Source organism: Danio rerio, chromosome 24 (assembly GCF_049306965.1).
Source record: "Danio rerio strain Tuebingen ecotype United States chromosome 24, GRCz12tu, whole genome shotgun sequence".
Taxonomy (NCBI): Eukaryota; Metazoa; Chordata; class Actinopteri; order Cypriniformes; family Danionidae; genus Danio; species Danio rerio.
The window spans coordinates 19,803,189-19,820,417 of NC_133199.1; positions in this window are offsets into that span (position 1 = coordinate 19,803,189).

A 17,229-nucleotide genomic window follows, 5' to 3' on the forward strand; every position below is an offset into this window, starting at 1 on the left:
ACTTGCAATAGAGGCCCCAGGGTGCCCTCTTGCCTTCCACCTAGGGGCCTCTGACCCCAGAAAGCTACCCAGGGGTCCACCTTTTTCCCTGGACTTGAAGTAGAGGCCCCAGGGTGCCCGCTGGCCCTCCACCTAGGGGCCTCTGACCCCAGCAAGCTACCCAGGGGTCCAAAACTCTCCCTGGACTTGCAGTAGAGGCCCCAGGGTCCCCCCTTGCCCTGCACCTAGGGGCCTCTGACCCCAGCAAGCTACCCAGGGGGTCCACCTCTCTCCCTGGACTGGCAGTAGAGGCCCCAGGGTGCCCCCAGGCCCTCCACCTAGGGCGGCTGACACAAGAAAGCTCCCCAGGGGTCCACCTCTCTCCCTGGACTTGCAGTATAGGCCCCAGGGTGCCCCCTGGCCCTCCCCCTAGGGGCCTCTGACCCCAGCATGCTACGAAGGGGTCCACAACTCTCCCTGGACTTGCAGTAGAGGCCCCAGGGTGCCCCCTGGCCCTCCCCCTAGGGGCCTCGGACCCCAGCAAGCTACCAAGGGGTCCACAACTCTCCCTGGACTTGCAGTAGAGGCCCCAGGGTGCCCCCTGGCATTCCACCTAGGGGCCTACGACCCCAGCTAGCTACCCAGGGGTCCACCTCTCTCAATGGACTTGCAATAGAGGCCCCAGGAAGCCCCTTTGCCCTCCACCTAGGGGCCTCTGACCACAGCAAGCTACCCAGGGGCCCACTTCTCTCCCTGGACTTGCAGTAGAGGCCCCAGGGTGCCCGCTGGCCCTCCACCAAGGGGCCTCTGACCCCAGCAAGCTGCCCAGTGGTCCACAACTCTCCCTAGACTTGCAGTAGAGGCCCCAGGGTGCCACCTGGCCCTCCAACTAGGGTCCTCAGACCCTAGGAATCTACCAAGGGGTCCACAACTATCCCTGGACTTGCACTAGAGGCCCCAGAGTGCCCCCTGGCCCTCCACCTAAGGGCCTTTGACCCCAGCAAGCTACCCAGGGGTCCAACTCTCTCCCTGGACCTGCAGTAGAGGCCCCAGGGTACCCCTGGCCCTCTACCTAGGGGCTTTATTCCCCAGCAAGCTACCCAGGGGTGTACTTCTCTCCCTGGACTTGCAGTAGAGGCCCCAGCGTGCCCCCTTGCCCTCCACCCATGGGCCTCTAACCCCAGCAAGCTACCCAGGGGTCCACAACTTTCCCTGTACTTGCAGTAGAGGCCCCAGGGTGCCCCCTGGCCCTCCACCTAGGGGCCTAAGACCCCAGAAAGCTACCCAGGGGTCCACCTCTCTTCTTGGACTTGCAGTACAGGAACCAGGGTGCCCCCTTGCCCTCCACCCAGGGGCCTCTGACCCCAGCACGCTACCCAGGGGTCCACATCTCTCCTTGGACTTGCAATATAGGCCCTAAGGTGCCCCCTGGCCCTCCACCTAAGGGCCTAAGACCCCAGCAAGCTACCCAGGGGGTCCACCTCTCTCCCTGGACTGGCAGTAGAGGCCACAGGGTGCCCCCAGGCCCTCCACCTAGGGGCTGCTGACACAAGAAAGCTCCCCAGGTGTCCACCTCTCTCCTTGGACTTGCAGTAGAGGCCCCAGGGTGCCCCCAGGCCCTCCACCTAAGTGCCTAAGACCCCAGCAAGCTACCCAGGGGTCCACCTCTCTCCTTGGACTTGAAGTATAGGACCCAGGGTGCCCCCTTGCCATCCACCCAGGGGCCTCTGACCCCCGCAAGTTACCCAAGGGTCCACAACTCTCCCTGGACTTGCAGTAGAGGCCCCTGGGTGCCCCTTGGCTCTCCACCTAGGCCACTCTCAGCCAAACAAACTACCCAGGGGTCCACCTCTCTCCCTGCACTTGCAGTATAGGCCATAGGGTTCACCCTGGCCCTCCACCTAGGGGCCTCTGACCCCAGCAAGCTACCCAGGGGCCCACTTCACTCCCTGGACTTGCAGTAGAGGCCCCAGGGTGCCCGCTGGCCCTCCACCAAGGGGCCTCTGACCCCAGCAAGCTACCCAGGGGTCCACAACTCTCCCTAGACTTGCAGTAGAGGCCCAAGGGTGCCACCTGGCCCTCCACCTAGGGTCCTCAGACCCTAGGAATCTACCAAGGGGTCCACAACTATCCATGGACTTGCACTAGAAGCCCCAGGGTGCCCCCTGGCCCTCCACCTAAGGGCCTCTGACCCCAGCGAGCTACCCAGGGGTCCACCTCTCTCTCTGGACTTGCAGTAGAGGCCCTAGGGTACCCCCTGGCCCTCCACCTAGGGGCTTTATTCCCCAGCAAGCTACCCAAGGGTCCACCTCTCTCCCTGGACTTGCAGTATAGGCCCCAGCGTGCCCCCTTGCCCTCCACCCATGGGCCTCTGACCCCAGCAAGCTACCCAGGGGTCCACAACTTTCCCTGGACTTGCATTAGAGGCCACAGGGTGCCCCCTCGCCCTCCACTAAGGGGCCTCTGACCCCGGCAAGCTACATAGGGGTCCACATCTCTCCTTGGACTTGCAGTTTAGGCCCCAGGGTGCCCCCTGGCCCTCCACCTAGGGGCCTAAGACCCCAGAAAGCCACCCAGGGGTCTACCTCTCTCCCTGGACTTGCAGTAGAGGCCCCAGGGTGCCCCCTTGCCCTGCACCTAGGGGCCTCTGACCCCAGCAAGCTCCCCAGGGGTCCACCTCTCTCCCTGGACTGGCAGTATAGGCCCCAGGGTGCCCCCTGGCCCTCCACCTAGGGGCCTAAGACCCCAGCAACCTACCCAGGGGGTCCACCTCTCTCCCTGGACTGGCAGTAGAGGCCCCAGGGAGCCCCCAGGCAATCCACCTAGGGGCGGCTGACACAAGAAAGCTCCCCAGGGTCCACCACTCTCCCTGGACTTGCAGTATAGGCCCCAGGGTGCCCCCTGGCCCTCCCCCTATGGGCCTTTGACCCCAGAAAGCTACCCAGGGGTCCACAACTCTCCCTGGACTTGCAGTAGAGGCCCCAGGGTGCCCCCTGGCCCTCCCCCTAGGGGCCCCGGACCCCAGCAAGCTACCAAGGGGTGCACAACTCTCCCTGGACTTGCAGTAGAGGCCCCAGGGTGCCCCCTGGCATTCCACCTAGGGGCCTACAACCCCAACTAGCTACCCAGGGGTCCACCTCTCTCAATGGACTTGCAATAGAGGCCCCAGGAAGCCCCCTTGCCCTCCACCTAGGGGCCTCTGACCACAGCAAGCTCCCCAGGGGCCCACAACTCTCCCTAGACTTGCAGTAGAGGCCCAAGGGTGCCACCTGGCCTTCCAACTAGGGTCCTCAGACCCTAGGAATCTACCAAGGGGTCCACAACTATCCCTGGACTTGCACTAGAGGCCCCAGGGTGCCCCCTGGCCCTCCACCTAAGGGCCTCTGACCCCAGCTAGCTACCCAGGGGTCCAACTCTCTCCCTGGACTTGCAGTAGAGGCCCCAGGGTACCCCTGGCCCTCTACCTAGGGGCTTTATTCCCCAGCAAGCTACCCAGGGGTCTACTTCTCTCCCTGGACTTGCAGTAGAGGCCCCAGCGTGCCCCCTTGTCCTCCACCCATGGGCCTCTAACCCCAGCAAGCTTCCCAGGGGTCCACATCTCTCCATGGACTTGCAGTATAGGCCCTAGGGTGCCCCCTGGCCCTCCACATAGGAGCCTAAGACCCCAGCAAGCCACCCAGGGGTCCACAACTCTTCCTGGACTTGCAGTAGAGGCCCCAGGGTGCCCCCTTGCCCTCAACCTAGGGGCCTCTGACCCCAGAAAGCAACCCAGGGGTCCACAACTTTCCCTGTACTTGCAGTAGAGGCCCCAGGGTGCCCCCTGGCCCTCCACCTAGTTGCCTCTGACCCCAGCAAGCTACATAGGGGTCCACATCTCTCCTTGGACTTGCAGTATAGGCCCCAGGATGCTCCCTGGCCCTCCACCTAGGGGCCTAAGACCCCAGAAAGCTACCCAGGGGTCCACCTCTCTTCCTGAACTTGCAGTACAGGAACCAGGGTGCCCCTTGCCCTCCACCCAGGGGCCTCTGACCCCAGCAAGCTACATAGGGGTCCACATCTCTCAATGGACTTGCAGTAGAGGCCCCAGGAAGCCCCTTGGCCCTCCTTCTATGGGCCTCTAACCCAAGCAAGCTACCCAGGAGTCCACCTCTCTTCCTGGACTTGTAGTAGAGGCCCCAGGGTGCCCCCTGGCCCTCCACCTAGGGGCCTCTGACCCCAGCAAGCTACCCAGGGGTCCACCTCTCTCCCTTGACTTGCAGTATAGGCCTCTGGGTGCACCCTGGCCCTCAACCTAGGGGCCTAGGACCCCAGCAAGCTACCCAGGGGTCCACTTCTCTAACTGGACTTGCAGTAGAGGCCCCAGGGTTCCCCCTGGCCCTCCACCTAGGGGCCTAGGACCCCAGCAAGCTACCCAGAGGTCCATCTCTCTCCCTGGAGTTGCATTAGAGACCCCAGGGTGCCCCCTAACCCTCCACCTAGAAGCCTCTGACCCCAGCAAGCTACCCAGGGGTCCATCTCTCTCCCTGGAGTTGCATTAGAGACCCCAGGGTGCCCCCTAACCCTCCACCTAGAAGCCTCTGACCCCAGCAAGCTACCCAGGGGTCCACAACTCTCCCTGGACTTGCAGTAGAGGCCCCAGGGTGCCCACTGGCCCTCCACCTAGGGGCCTAAGACCCCAGCAAGCTACCCAGGGGTCCACAACTCTCCTTGGTCTTGCAGTAGAGGCCCCAGGGTGCCTCCTGGCCCTCCACCTAGGGGCCTCTGACCCCAGCAAGCTACCAAGGGGTCCACCTCTCTCAGAGGACTTGCAGTAGAGGCCCCAGGAAGCCCCCTTGCCCTCCACCTAGGGGCCTCTGACCCCAGCAAGCTACCCAGGGGCCCACCTCTCTCCCTGGACTTGCAGTAGAGGCCCCAGGGTGCCCCCTGGCCCTCCACCTAGTTGCCTCTGACCCCAGCAAGCTACCCAGAGGTCCAACTCTCTACCTTGACTTGCAGTAGGGGCCCTAGGGTACCTCCTGGCCCTCCACTTAGGGGCCTCTGATCCCAGCAAGCTACCCAGGGTCCACCTTTCTCCCTGCACTTGCAGTAGAGGCCCCTGGTTGCCCTTTTGCCCTCCACCTAGGGGCCTCTGACCCCAGCAAGCTACCCAGAGGTCCACCTCTCTCCATGGACTTGCAGTAGAGGCCCCAGGGTGCCCCCTAACCCTCCACCTAGAAGCCTCTGACCCCAGCAAGCTACCCAGGGGTCCACAACTCTCCCTGGACTTGCAATAGAGGCCCCAGGGTGCCCTCTTGCCTTCCACCTAGGGGCCTCTGACCCCAGAAAGCTACCCAGGGGTCCACCTTTTTCCCTGGACTTGAAGTAGAGGCCCCAGGGTGCCCGCTGGCCCTCCACCTAGGGTCCTCAGACCCTAGGAATCTACCAAGGGGTTCACAACTATCCCTTGACTTGCACTAGAGCCCCCAGGGTGCCCCCTGGCCCTCCAATTAAGGGCCTCTGACCCCAGCTAGCTACCCAGGGGTCCACCTCTCTCCCTGGAGTTGCAGTAGAGGCTCTAGGGTAGCCCCTGGCCCTCCACCTAGGGGCTTTAGTGCCCAGCAAGCTACCCAGGGGTCCACCTCTCTCCCTGGACTTGCAGTAGAGTCCCCAGGAAGCACCATGGCCCACCGACTATCGGCTTCTGACCCCAGCAAGCTACCCAGGGGTCCACCTCTCTCCCTGGACTTCCAGTAGAGGCCCCAAGGTGCTCATTGGCCCTCCACCTAGGGGCCTCTGACCTCAGCAAGCTACCTGGGGGTCCACCTCTCTCCCTGGACTTGCAGTAGAGGCCCCAGGAAGCCCCTTGGCCCTCCTTCTATGGGCCTCTAACACCAGCAAGCTACCCAGGAGTCCACCTCTCTTCCTGGACTTGAAGTAGAGGCCCCAGGGTGCCCTCTTCCTAGGGGCCTCTGACCCCAGCAAGCTACCCAGGGGTCCACCTCTCTCCCTTGACTTGCAGTATAGGCCCCTGGGTGCACCCTGGCCCTCAACCTAGGGGCGGCTGACACAAGAAAGCTCCCCAGGGGTACACCTCTCTCCCTGGACTTGCAGTATAGTAACCAGGGTGCCCTCTTGCCCTCCACCCAGGGGCCTCTGACTCCAGCAAGCTACCCAGGGGTCCAAAACTCTCCCTGGACTTGCAGTAGAGGCCCCAGGGTGCCCCCTTGCCCTGCACCTAGGGGCCTCTGACCCCAGCAAGCTACCCAGGGGGTCCACCTCTCTCCCTGGACTGGCAGTAGAGGCCCCAGGGTGCCCCCAGGCCCTCCACTTAGGGGCGGCTGAAACAAGAAAGCTCCCCAGGGGTCCACCTCTCTCCCTGGACTTGCAGTATAGGCCCCAGGGTGCCCCCTGGCCCTCCCCCTAGGGGCCTCTGACCCCAGCATGCTACGAAGGGGTCCACAACTCTCCCTGGACTTGCAGTAGAGGCCCCAGGGTGCCCCCTGGCCCTCCCCCTAGGGGCCTCGGACCCCAGCAAGCTACCAAGGGGTCCACAACTCTCCCTGGACTTGCAGTAGAGGCCCCAGGGTGCCCCCTGGCATTCCACCTAGGGGCCTACGACCCCAGCTAGCTACCCAGGGGTCCACCTCTCTCAATGGACTTGCAATAGAGGCCCCAGGAAGCCCCTTTGCCCTCCACCTAGGGGCCTCTGACCACAGCAAGCTACCCAGGGGCCCACTTCTCTCCCTGGACTTGCAGTAGAGGCCCCAGGGTGCCCGCTGGCCCTCCACCAAGGGGCCTCTGACCCCAGCAAGCTACCCAGGGGTCCACAACTCTCCCTAGACTTGCAGTAGAGGCCCCAGGGTGCCACCTGGCCCTCCAACTAGGGTCCTCAGACCCTAGGAATCTACCAAGGGGTCCACAACTATCCCTGGACTTGCACTAGAGGCCCCAGAGTGCCCCCTGGCCCTCCACCTAAGGGCCTTTGACCCCAGCAAGCTACCCAGGGGTCCAACTCTCTCCCTGGACTTGCAGTAGAGGCCCCAGGGTACCCCTGGCCCTCTACCTAGGGGCTTTATTCCCCAGCAAGCTACCCAGGGGTGTACTTCTCTCCCTGGACTTGCAGTAGAGGCCCCAGCGTGCCCCCTTGCCCTCCACCCATGGGCCTCTAACCCCAGCAAGCTACCCAGGGGTCCACAACTTTCCCTGTACTTGCAGTAGAGGCCCCAGGGTGCCCCCTGGCCCTCCACCTAGGGGCCTAAGACCCCAGAAAGCTACCCAGGGGTCCACCTCTCTTCTTGGACTTGCAGTACAGGAACCAGGGTGCCCCCTTGCCCTCCACCCAGGGGCCTCTGACCCCAGCACGCTACCCAGGGGTCCACATCTCTCCTTGGACTTGCAGTATAGGCCCTAAGGTGCCCCCTGGCCCTCCACCTAAGGGCCTAAGATCCCAGCAAGCTACCCAGGGGGTCCACCTCTCTCCCTGGACTGGCAGTAGAGGCCCCAGGGTGCCCCCAGGCCCTCCACCTAGGGGCTGCTGACACAAGAAAGCTCCCCAGGTGTCCACCTCTCTCCTTGGACTTGCAGTAGAGGCCCCAGGGTGCCCCCTGGCCCTCCACCTAAGTGCCTAAGACCCCAGCAAGCTACCCAGGGGTCCACCTCTCTCCTTGGACTTGAAGTATAGGACCCAGGGTGCCCCCTTGCCATCCACCCAGGGGCCTCTGACCCCCGCAAGTTACCCAAGGGTCCACAACTCTCCCTGGACTTGCAGTAGAGGCCCCTGGGTGCCCCTTGGCCCTCCACCTAGGCCACTCTCAGCCAAACAAACTACCCAGGGGTCCACCTCTCTCCCTGCACTTGCAGTATAGGCCCCAGGGTTCACCCTGGCCCTCCACCTAGGGGCCTCTGACCCCAGCAAGCTACCCAGGGGCCCACTTCACTCCCTGGACTTGCAGTAGAGGCCCCAGGGTGCCCGCTGGCCCTCCACCAAGGGGCCTCTGACCCCAGCAAGCTACCCAGGGGTCCACAACTCTCCCTAGACTTGCAGTAGAGGCCCAAGGGTGCCACCTGGCCCTCCACCTAGGGTCCTCAGACCCTAGGAATCTACCAAGGGGTCCACAACTATCCATGGACTTGCACTAGAAGCCCCAGGGTGCCCCCTGGCCCTCCACCTAAGGGCCTCTGACCCCAGCGAGCTACCCAGGGGTCCACCTCTCTCCCTGGACTTGCAGTAGAGGCCCTAGGGTACCCCCTGGCCCTCCACCTAGGGGCTTTATTCCCCAGCAAGCTACCCAGGGGTCCACCTCTCTCCCTGGACTTGCAGTATAGGCCCCAGCGTGCCCCTTTGCCCTCCACCCATGGGCCTCTAACACCAGCAAGCTACCCAGGAGTCCACCTCTCTTCCTGGACTTGTAGTAGAGGCCCCAGGGTGCCCCCTGGCCCTCCACCTAGGGGCCTCTGACCCCAGCAAGCTACCCAGGGGTCCACCTCTCTCCCTTGACTTGCAGTATAGGCCCCTGGGTGCACCCTGGCCCTCAACCTAGGGGCGGCTGACACAAGAAAGCTCCCCAGGGGTACACCTCTCTCCCTGGACTTGCAGTATAGGAACCAGGGTGCCCTCTTGCCCTCCACCCAGGGGCCTCTGACTCCAGCAAGCTACCCAGGGGTCCAAAACTCTCCCTGGACTTGCAGTAGAGGCCCCAGGGTGCCCCCTTGCCCTGCACCTAGGGGCCTCTGACCCCAGCAAGCTACCCAGGGGGTCCACCTCTCTCCCTGGACTGGCAGTAGAGGCCCCAGGGTGCCCCCAGGCCCTCCACTTAGGGGCGGCTGAAACAAGAAAGCTCCCCAGGGGTCCACCTCTCTCCCTGGACTTGCAGTATAGGCCCCAGGGTGCCCCCTGGCCCTCCCCCTAGGGGCCTCGGACCCCAGCAAGCTACCAAGGGGTCCACAACTCTCCCTGGACTTGCAGTAGAGGCCCCAGGGTGCCCCCTGGCATTCCACCTAGGGGCCTACGACCCCAGCTAGCTACCCAGGGGTCCACCTCTCTCAATGGACTTGCAATAGAGGCCCCAGGAAGCCCCTTTGCCCTCCACCTAGGGGCCTCTGACCACAGCAAGCTACCCAGGGGCCCACTTCTCTCCCTGGACTTGCAGTAGAGGCCCCAGGGTGCCCGCTGGCCCTCCACCAAGGGGCCTCTGACCCCAGCAAGCTACCCAGGGGTCCACAACTCTCCCTAGACTTGCAGTAGAGGCCCCAGGGTGCCACCTGGCCCTCCAACTAGGGTCCTCAGACCCTAGGAATCTACCAAGGGGTCCACAACTATCCCTGGACTTGCACTAGAGGCCCCAGAGTGCCCCCTGGCCCTCCACCTAAGGGCCTTTGACCCCAGCAAGCTACCCAGGGGTCCAACTCTCTCCCTGGACTTGCAGTAGAGGCCCCAGGGTACCCCTGGCCCTCTACCTAGGGGCTTTATTCCCCAGCAAGCTACCCAGGGGTGTACTTCTCTCCCTGGACTTGCAGTAGAGGCCCCAGCGTGCCCCCTTGCCCTCCACCCATGGGCCTCTAACCCCAGCAAGCTACCCAGGGGTCCACAACTTTCCCTGTACTTGCAGTAGAGGCCCCAGGGTGCCCCCTGGCCCTCCACCTAGGGGCCTAAGACCCCAGAAAGCTACCCAGGGGTCCACCTCTCTTCTTGGACTTGCAGTACAGGAACCAGGGTGCCCCCTTGCCCTCCACCCAGGGGCCTCTGACCCCAGCACGCTACCCAGGGGTCCACATCTCTCCTTGGACTTGCAGTATAGGCCCTAAGGTGCCCCCTGGCCCTCCACCTAAGGGCCTAAGACCCCAGCAAGCTACCCAGGGGGTCCACCTCTCTCCCTGGACTGGCAGTAGAGGCCCCAGGGTGCCCCCAGGCCCTCCACCTAGGGGCTGCTGACACAAGAAAGCTCCCCAGGTGTCCACCTCTCTCCTTGGACTTGCAGTATAGGCCCCAGGGTGCCCCCAGGCCCTCCACCTAAGTGCCTAAGACCCCAGCAAGCTACCCAGGGGTCCACCTCTCTCCTTGGACTTGAAGTATAGGCCCCAGGGTGCCCCCTTGCCATCCACCCAGGGGCCTCTGACCCCCGCAAGTTACCCAAGGGTCCACAACTCTCCCTGGACTTGCAGTAGAGGCCCCTGGGTGCCCCTTGGCCCTCCACCTAGGCCACTCTCAGCCAAACAAACTACCCAGGGGTCCACCTCTCTCCCTGCACTTGCAGTATAGGCCCCAGGGTTCACCCTGGCCCTCCACCTAGGGTTCTCTGACCCCAGCAAGCTACCCAGGGGCCCACTTCACTCCCTGGACTTGCAGTAGAGGCCCCAGGGTGCCCGCTGGCCCTCCACCAAGGGGCCTCTGACCCCAGCAAGCTACCCAGGGGTCCACAACTCTCCCTAGACTTGCAGTAGAGGCCCAAGGGTGCCACCTGGCCCTCCTCCTAGGGTCCTCAGACCCTAGGAATCTACCAAGGGGTCCACAACTATCCATGGACTTGCATTAGAGGCCACAGGGTGCCCCCTCGCCCTCCACTAAGGGGCCTCTGACCCCAGCAAGCTACATAGGGGTCCACATCTCTCCTTGGACTTGCAGTATAGGCCCCAGGGTGCCCCCTGGCCCTCCACCTAGGGGCCTAAGACCCCAGAAAGCCACCCAGGGGTCTACCTCTCTCCCTGGACTTGCAGTAGAGGCCCCAGGGTGCCCCCAGGCCCTCCACCTAGGGGCGGCTGACACAAGAAGGCTCCCCAGGGGTCCACCTCTCTCCCTGGACTTGCAGTATAGGCCCCAGGGTGCCCCCTGGCCCTCCACCTAGGGGCCTAAGACCCCAACAACCTACCCAGGGGGTCCACCTCTCTCCCTGGACTGGCAGTAGAGGCCCCAGGGAGCCCCCAGGCCCTCCACCTAGGGGCGGCTGACACAAGAAAGCTCCCCAGGGGTCCACCTCTCTCCCTGGACTTGCAGTATAGGCCCCAGGGTGCCCCCTGGCCCTCCCCCTAGGGGCCTTTGACCCCAGAAAGCTACCCAGGGGTCCACAACTCTCCCTGGACCTCCCCCTAGGGGCCCCGGACCCCAGCAAGCTACCAAGGGGTGCACAACTCTCCCTGGACTTGCAGTAGAGGCCCCAGGGTGCCCCCTGGCATTCCACCTTGGGGCCTACAACCCCAACTAGCTACCCAGGGGTCCACCTCTCTCAATGGACTTGCAATAGAGGCCCCAGGAAGCCCCCTTGCCCTCCACCTAGGGGCCTCTGACCACAGCAAGCTCCCCAGGGGCCCACTTCTCTCCCTGGACTTGTAGTAGAGGCCCCAGGGTGCCCGCTGGCCCTCCACCAAGGAGCCTCTGACCCCAGCAAGCTACCCAGGGGTCCACAACTCTCCCTAGACTTGCAGTAGAGGCCCAAGGGTGCCACCTGGCCCTCCAACTAGGGTCCTCAGACCCTAGGAATCTACCAAGGGGTCCACAACTATCCCTGGACTTGCACTAGAGGCCCCAGGGTGCCCCCTGGCCCTCCACCTAAGGGCCTCTGATCCCAGCTAGCTACCCAGGGGTCCAACTCTCTCCCTGGACTTGCAGTAGAGGCCCCAGGGTACCCCTGGCCCTCTACCTAGGGGCTTTATTCCCCAGCAAGCTACCCAGGGGTGTACTTCTCTCCCTGGACTTGCAGTAGAGAACCCAGCGTGCCCCCTTGCCCTCCACCCATGGGCCTCTAACCGCAGCAAGCTACCCAGGGGTCCACAACTTTCCCTGTACTTGCAGTAGAGGCCGCAGGGTGCCCCCTGGCCCTCCACCTAGGGGCCTCTGACCCCAGCAAGCTACATAGGGGTCCGCATCTCTCCTTGGACTTGCAGTATAGGCCCCAGGATGCCCCCTGGCCCTCCACCTAGGGGCCTAAGAACCCAGAAAGCTACCCAGGGGTCCACCTCTCTTCCTGAACTTGCAGGACAGGAACCAGGGTGCCCTCTTGCCCTCCACCCAGGGGTCTCTGACCCCAGCAAGCTACCCAGGGGTCCACAACTCTCCCTGGACTTGCAGTAGATGCCCCAGGGTGCCCCCTTGCCCTGCACCTAGGGGCCTCTGACCCCAGCACGCTACCCAGGGGGTCCACCTCTCTCCCTGGACTGGCAGTATAGGCCCTAAGGTGCCCCCTGGCCCTCCACCTAAGGGCCTAAGACACCAGCAAAATACCCAGGGGGTCCACAACTTTCCCTGGACTTGCAGTTGGGGCCACAGGGTGCCCCTTCGCCCTCCACCTAGGGGCCTCTGACCCCAGCAAGCTACATAGGGGTCCACAACTCTCCTTGGACTTGCAGTATAGGCCCCAGGGTGCCCCCTGGCCCTCCACCTAGGGGCCTAAGACCCAAGAAAGCCACCCAGGGGTCCACCTCTCTCCCTGAACTTGCACTATAGGAACCAGGGTGCCCTCTTGCCCTCCACCCAGGGGCCTCTGACCCCAGCACGCTACACAGGGGTCCACCTCTCTCCTTGGACTTGCAGTATAGGCCCTAAGGTGCCCCTGGCCCTCCACCTAAGGGCCTAAGACCCCAGCAAGCTACCCAGGGGGTCCACCTCTCTCCCTGGACTGGCAGAAGAGGCCGCAGGGTGCCCCCAGGCCCTCCACCTAGGGGCTGCTGACACAAGAAAGCTCCCCAGGTGTCCACCTCTCTCCCTGGACTTGCAGTATAGGCCCCAGGGTGCCCCCAGGCCCTCCACCTAAGTGCCTAAGAGCCCAGCAAGCTACCCAGTAGTCCATCTCTCTCCCTGGACTTGAAGTAGAGGCCCCAGGGTGCCCCCTTGCCATCCACTCAGGGGCCTCTGACCCCCGCAAGTTACCCAACGGTCCACAACTCTCCCTGGACTTGCAGTAGAGGCCCCTGGGTGCCCCTTGGCCCTCCACCTAGGCCACTCTCAGCCAAACAAACTACCCAGGGGTCCATCTCTCTCCCTGCACTTGCAGTATAAGCCCCAGGGTTCCCCCTGGGCCTCCACCTAGGGGCCTCTGACCCCAGCAAGCTACCCAGGGGCCCACTTCTCTCCCTGGACTTGCAGTAGAGGCCTCAGGGTGCCCGCTGGCCCTCCACCAAGGGGCCTCTGACCCCAGCAAGCTACCCAGGGGTCCACAACTCTCCCTAGACTTGCAGTAGATGCCCAAGGGTGCCACCTGGCCCTCCACCTAGGGTCCTCAGACCCTAGGAATCTACCAAGGGGTCCACAACTATCCCTGGACTTGCACTAGAAGCCCCAGGGTGCCCCCTGGCCCTCCACCTAAGGGCCTCTGACCCCAGCTAGCTACCCAGGGGTCCACCTCTCTCCCTGGACTTGCAGTAGAGGCCCCTGGGTGCCCCTTGGCCCTCCACCTAGGCCACTCTCAGCCAAACAAACTACCCAGGGGTCCATCTCTCTCCCTGCACTTGCAGTATAAGCCCCAGGGTTCCCCCTGGGCCTCCACCTAGGGGCCTCTGACCCCAGCAAGCTACCCAGGGGTCCACAACTTTCCCTGGACTTGCATTAGAGGCCACAGGGTGCCCCCTCGCCCTCCACCTAGGGGCCTCTGACCCCAGCAAGCTACATAGGGGTCCACATCTTTCCTTGGACTTGCAGTATAGGCCCCAGGGTGCCCCCTGGCCCTCCACCTAGGGGCCTAAGACCCCAGAAAGCCACCCAGGGGTCCACCTCTCTCCCTGAACTTGCAGTAGAGGCCCCAGGGTGCCCCTGGCCCTCCACCTAGGGGCCTAAGACCCCAGAAAGCTACCCAGGGGTCCACCTCTCTTCTTGGACTTGCAGTACAGGAACCAGGGTGCCCCCTTGCCCTCCACCTAGGGGCCTCTGTCCCCAGCACGCTACCCAGGGGTCCACATCTCTCCTTGGACTTGCAGTATAGGCCCTAAGGTGCCCCCTGGCCCTCCACCTAAATGCCTAAGACCCCAGCAAGCTACCCAGGGGGTCCACCTCTCTCCCTGGACTGGCAGTAGAGGCCCCAGGGTGCCCCCAGGCCCTCCACCTAGGGGCTGCTGACACAAGAAAGCTCCCCAGGTGTCCACCTCTCTCCTTGGACTTGCAGTATAGGCCCCAGGGTGCCCCCAGGCCCTCCACCTAAGTGCCTAAGACACCAGCAAGCTACCCAGGGGTCCACCTCTCTCCTTGGACTTGAAGTATAGGCCCCAGGGTGCCCCCTTGCCATCCACCCAGGGGCCTCTGACCCCCGCAAGTTACCCAAGGGTCCACAACTCTCCCTGGACTTGCAGTAGAGGCCCCTGGGTGCCCCTTGGCCCTCCACCTAGGCCACTCTCAGCCAAACAAACTACCCAGGGGTCCACCTCTCTCCCTGCACTTGCAGTATAGGCCCCAGGGTTCACCCTGGCCCTCCACCTAGGGTTCTCTGACCCCAGCAAGCTACCCAGGGGCCCACTTCACTCCCTGGACTTGCAGTAGAGGCCCCAGGGTGCCCGCTGGCCCTCCACCAAGGGGCCTCTGACCCCAGCAAGCTACCCAGGGGTCCACAACTCTCCCTAGACTTGCAGTAGAGGCCCAAGGGTGCCACCTGGCCCTCCACCTAGGGTCCTCAGACCCTAGGAATCTACCAAGGGGTCCACAACTATCCATGGACTTGCATTAGAGGCCACAGGGTGCCCCCTCGCCCTCCACTAAGGGGCCTCTGACCCCAGCAAGCTACATAGGGGTCCACATCTCTCCTTGGACTTGCAGTATAGGCCCCAGGGTGCCCCCTGGCCCTCCACCTAGGGGCCTAAGACCCCAGAAAGCCACCCAGGGGTCTACCTCTCTCCCTGGACTTGCAGTAGAGGCCCCAGGGTGCCCCCTTGCCCTGCACCTAGGGGCCTCTGACCCCAGCAAGCTACCCAGGGGGTCCACCTCTCTCCCTGGACTTGCAGTAGAGGCCCCAGGGTGCCCCCAGGCCCTCCACCTAGGGGCGGCTGACACAAGAAGGCTCCCCAGGGGTCCACCTCTCTCCCTGGACTTGCAGTATAGGCCCCAGGGTGCCCCCTGGCCCTCCACCTAGGGGCCTAAGACCCCAACAACCTACCCAGGGGGTCCACCTCTCTCCCTGGACTGGCAGTAGAGGCCCCAGGGAGCCCCCAGGCCCTCCACCTAGGGGCGGCTGACACAAGAAAGCTCCCCAGGGGTCCACCTCTCTCCCTGGACTTGCAGTATAGGCCCCAGGGTGCCCCCTGGCCCTCCCCCTAGGGGCCTTTGACCCCAGAAAGCTACCCAGGGGTCCACAACTCTCCCTGGACCTCCCCCTAGGGGCCCCGGACCCCAGCAAGCTACCAAGGGGTGCACAACTCTCCCTGGACTTGCAGTAGAGGCCCCAGGGTGCCCCCTGGCATTCCACCTAGGGGCCTACAACCCCAACTAGCTACCCAGGGGTCCACCTCTCTCAATGGACTTGCAATAGAGGCCCCAGGAAGCCCCCTTGCCCTCCACCTAGGGGCCTCTGACCACAGCAAGCTCCCCAGGGGTCCACTTCTCTCCCTGGACTTGTAGTAGAGGCCCCAGGGTGCCACCTGGCCCTCCAACTAGGGTCCTCAGACCCTAGGAATCTACCAAGGGGTCCACAACTATCCCTGGACTTGCACTAGAGGCCCCAGGGTGCCCCCTGGCCCTCCACCTAAGGGCCTCTGATCCCAGCTAGCTACCCAGGGGTCCAACTCTCTCCCTGGACTTGCAGTAGAGGCCCCAGGGTACCCCTGGCCCTCTACCTAGGGGCTTTATTCCCCAGCAAGCTACCCAGGGGTGTACTTCTCTCCCTGGACTTGCAGTAAAGAACCCAGCGTGCCCCCTTGCCCTCCACCCATGGGCCTCTAACCGCAGCAAGCTACCCAGGGGTCCACAACTTTCCCTGTACTTGCAGTAGAGGCCGCAGGGTGCCCCCTGGCCCTCCACCTAGGGGCCTCTGACCCCAGCAAGCTACATAGGGGTCCGCATCTCTCCTTGGACTTGCAGTATAGGCCCCAGGATGCCCCCTGGCCCTCCACCTAGGGGCCTAAGAACCCAGAAAGCTACCCAGGGGTCCACCTCTCTTCCTGAACTTGCAGGACAGGAACCAGGGTGCCCTCTTGCCCTCCACCCAGGGGTCTCTGACCCCAGCAAGCTACCCAGGGGTCCACAACTCTCCCTGGACTTGCAGTAGATGCCCCAGGGTGCCCCCTTGCCCTGCACCTAGGGGCCTCTGACCCCAGCACGCTACCCAGGGGTCCACATCTCTCCTTGGACTTGCAGTATAGGCCCTAAGGTGCCCCCTGGCCCTCCACCTAAGGGCCTAAGACACCAGCAAAATACCCAGGGGGTCCACAACTTTCCCTGGACTTGCAGTTGGGGCCACAGGGTGCCCCTTCGCCCTCCACCTAGGGGCCTCTGACCCCAGCAAGCTACATAGGGGTCCACATCTCTCCTTGGACTTGCAGTATAGGCCCCAGGGTGCCCCCTGGCCCTCCACCTAGGGGCCTAAGACCCAAGAAAGCCACCCAGGGGTCCACCTCTCTCCCTGAACTTGCACTATAGGAACCAGGGTGCCCTCTTGCCCTCCACCCAGGGGCCTCTGACCCCAGCACGCTACACAGGGGTCCACCTCTCTCCTTGGACTTGCAGTATAGGCCCTAAGGTGCCCCTGGCCCTCCACCTAAGGGCCTAAGACCCCAGCAAGCTACCCAGGGGGTCCACCTCTCTCCCTGGACTGGCAGAAGAGGCCGCAGGGTGCCCCCAGGCCCTCCACCTAGGGGCTGCTGACACAAGAAAGCTCCCCAGGTGTCCACCTCTCTCCCTGGACTTGCAGTATAGGCCCCAGGGTGCCCCCAGGCCCTCCACCTAAGTGCCTAAGAGCCCAGCAAGCTACCCAGTAGTCCATCTCTCTCCCTGGACTTGAAGTAGAGGCCCCAGGGTGCCCCCTTGCCATCCACTCAGGGGCCTCTGACCCCCGCAAGTTACCCAACGGTCCACAACTCTCCCTGGACTTGCAGTAGAGGCCCCTGGGTGCCCCTTGGCCCTCCACCTAGGCCACTCTCAGCCAAACAAACTACCCAGGGGTCCACCTCTCTCCCTGCACTTGCAGTATAAGCCCCAGGGTTCCCCCTGGGCCTCCACCTAGGGGCCTCTGACCCCAGCAAGCTACCCAGGGGCCCACTTCTCTCCCTGGACTTGCAGTAGAGGCCTCAGGGTGCCCGCTGGCCCTCCACCAAGGGGCCTCTGACCCCAGCAAGCTACCCAGGGGTCCACAACTCTCCCTAGAC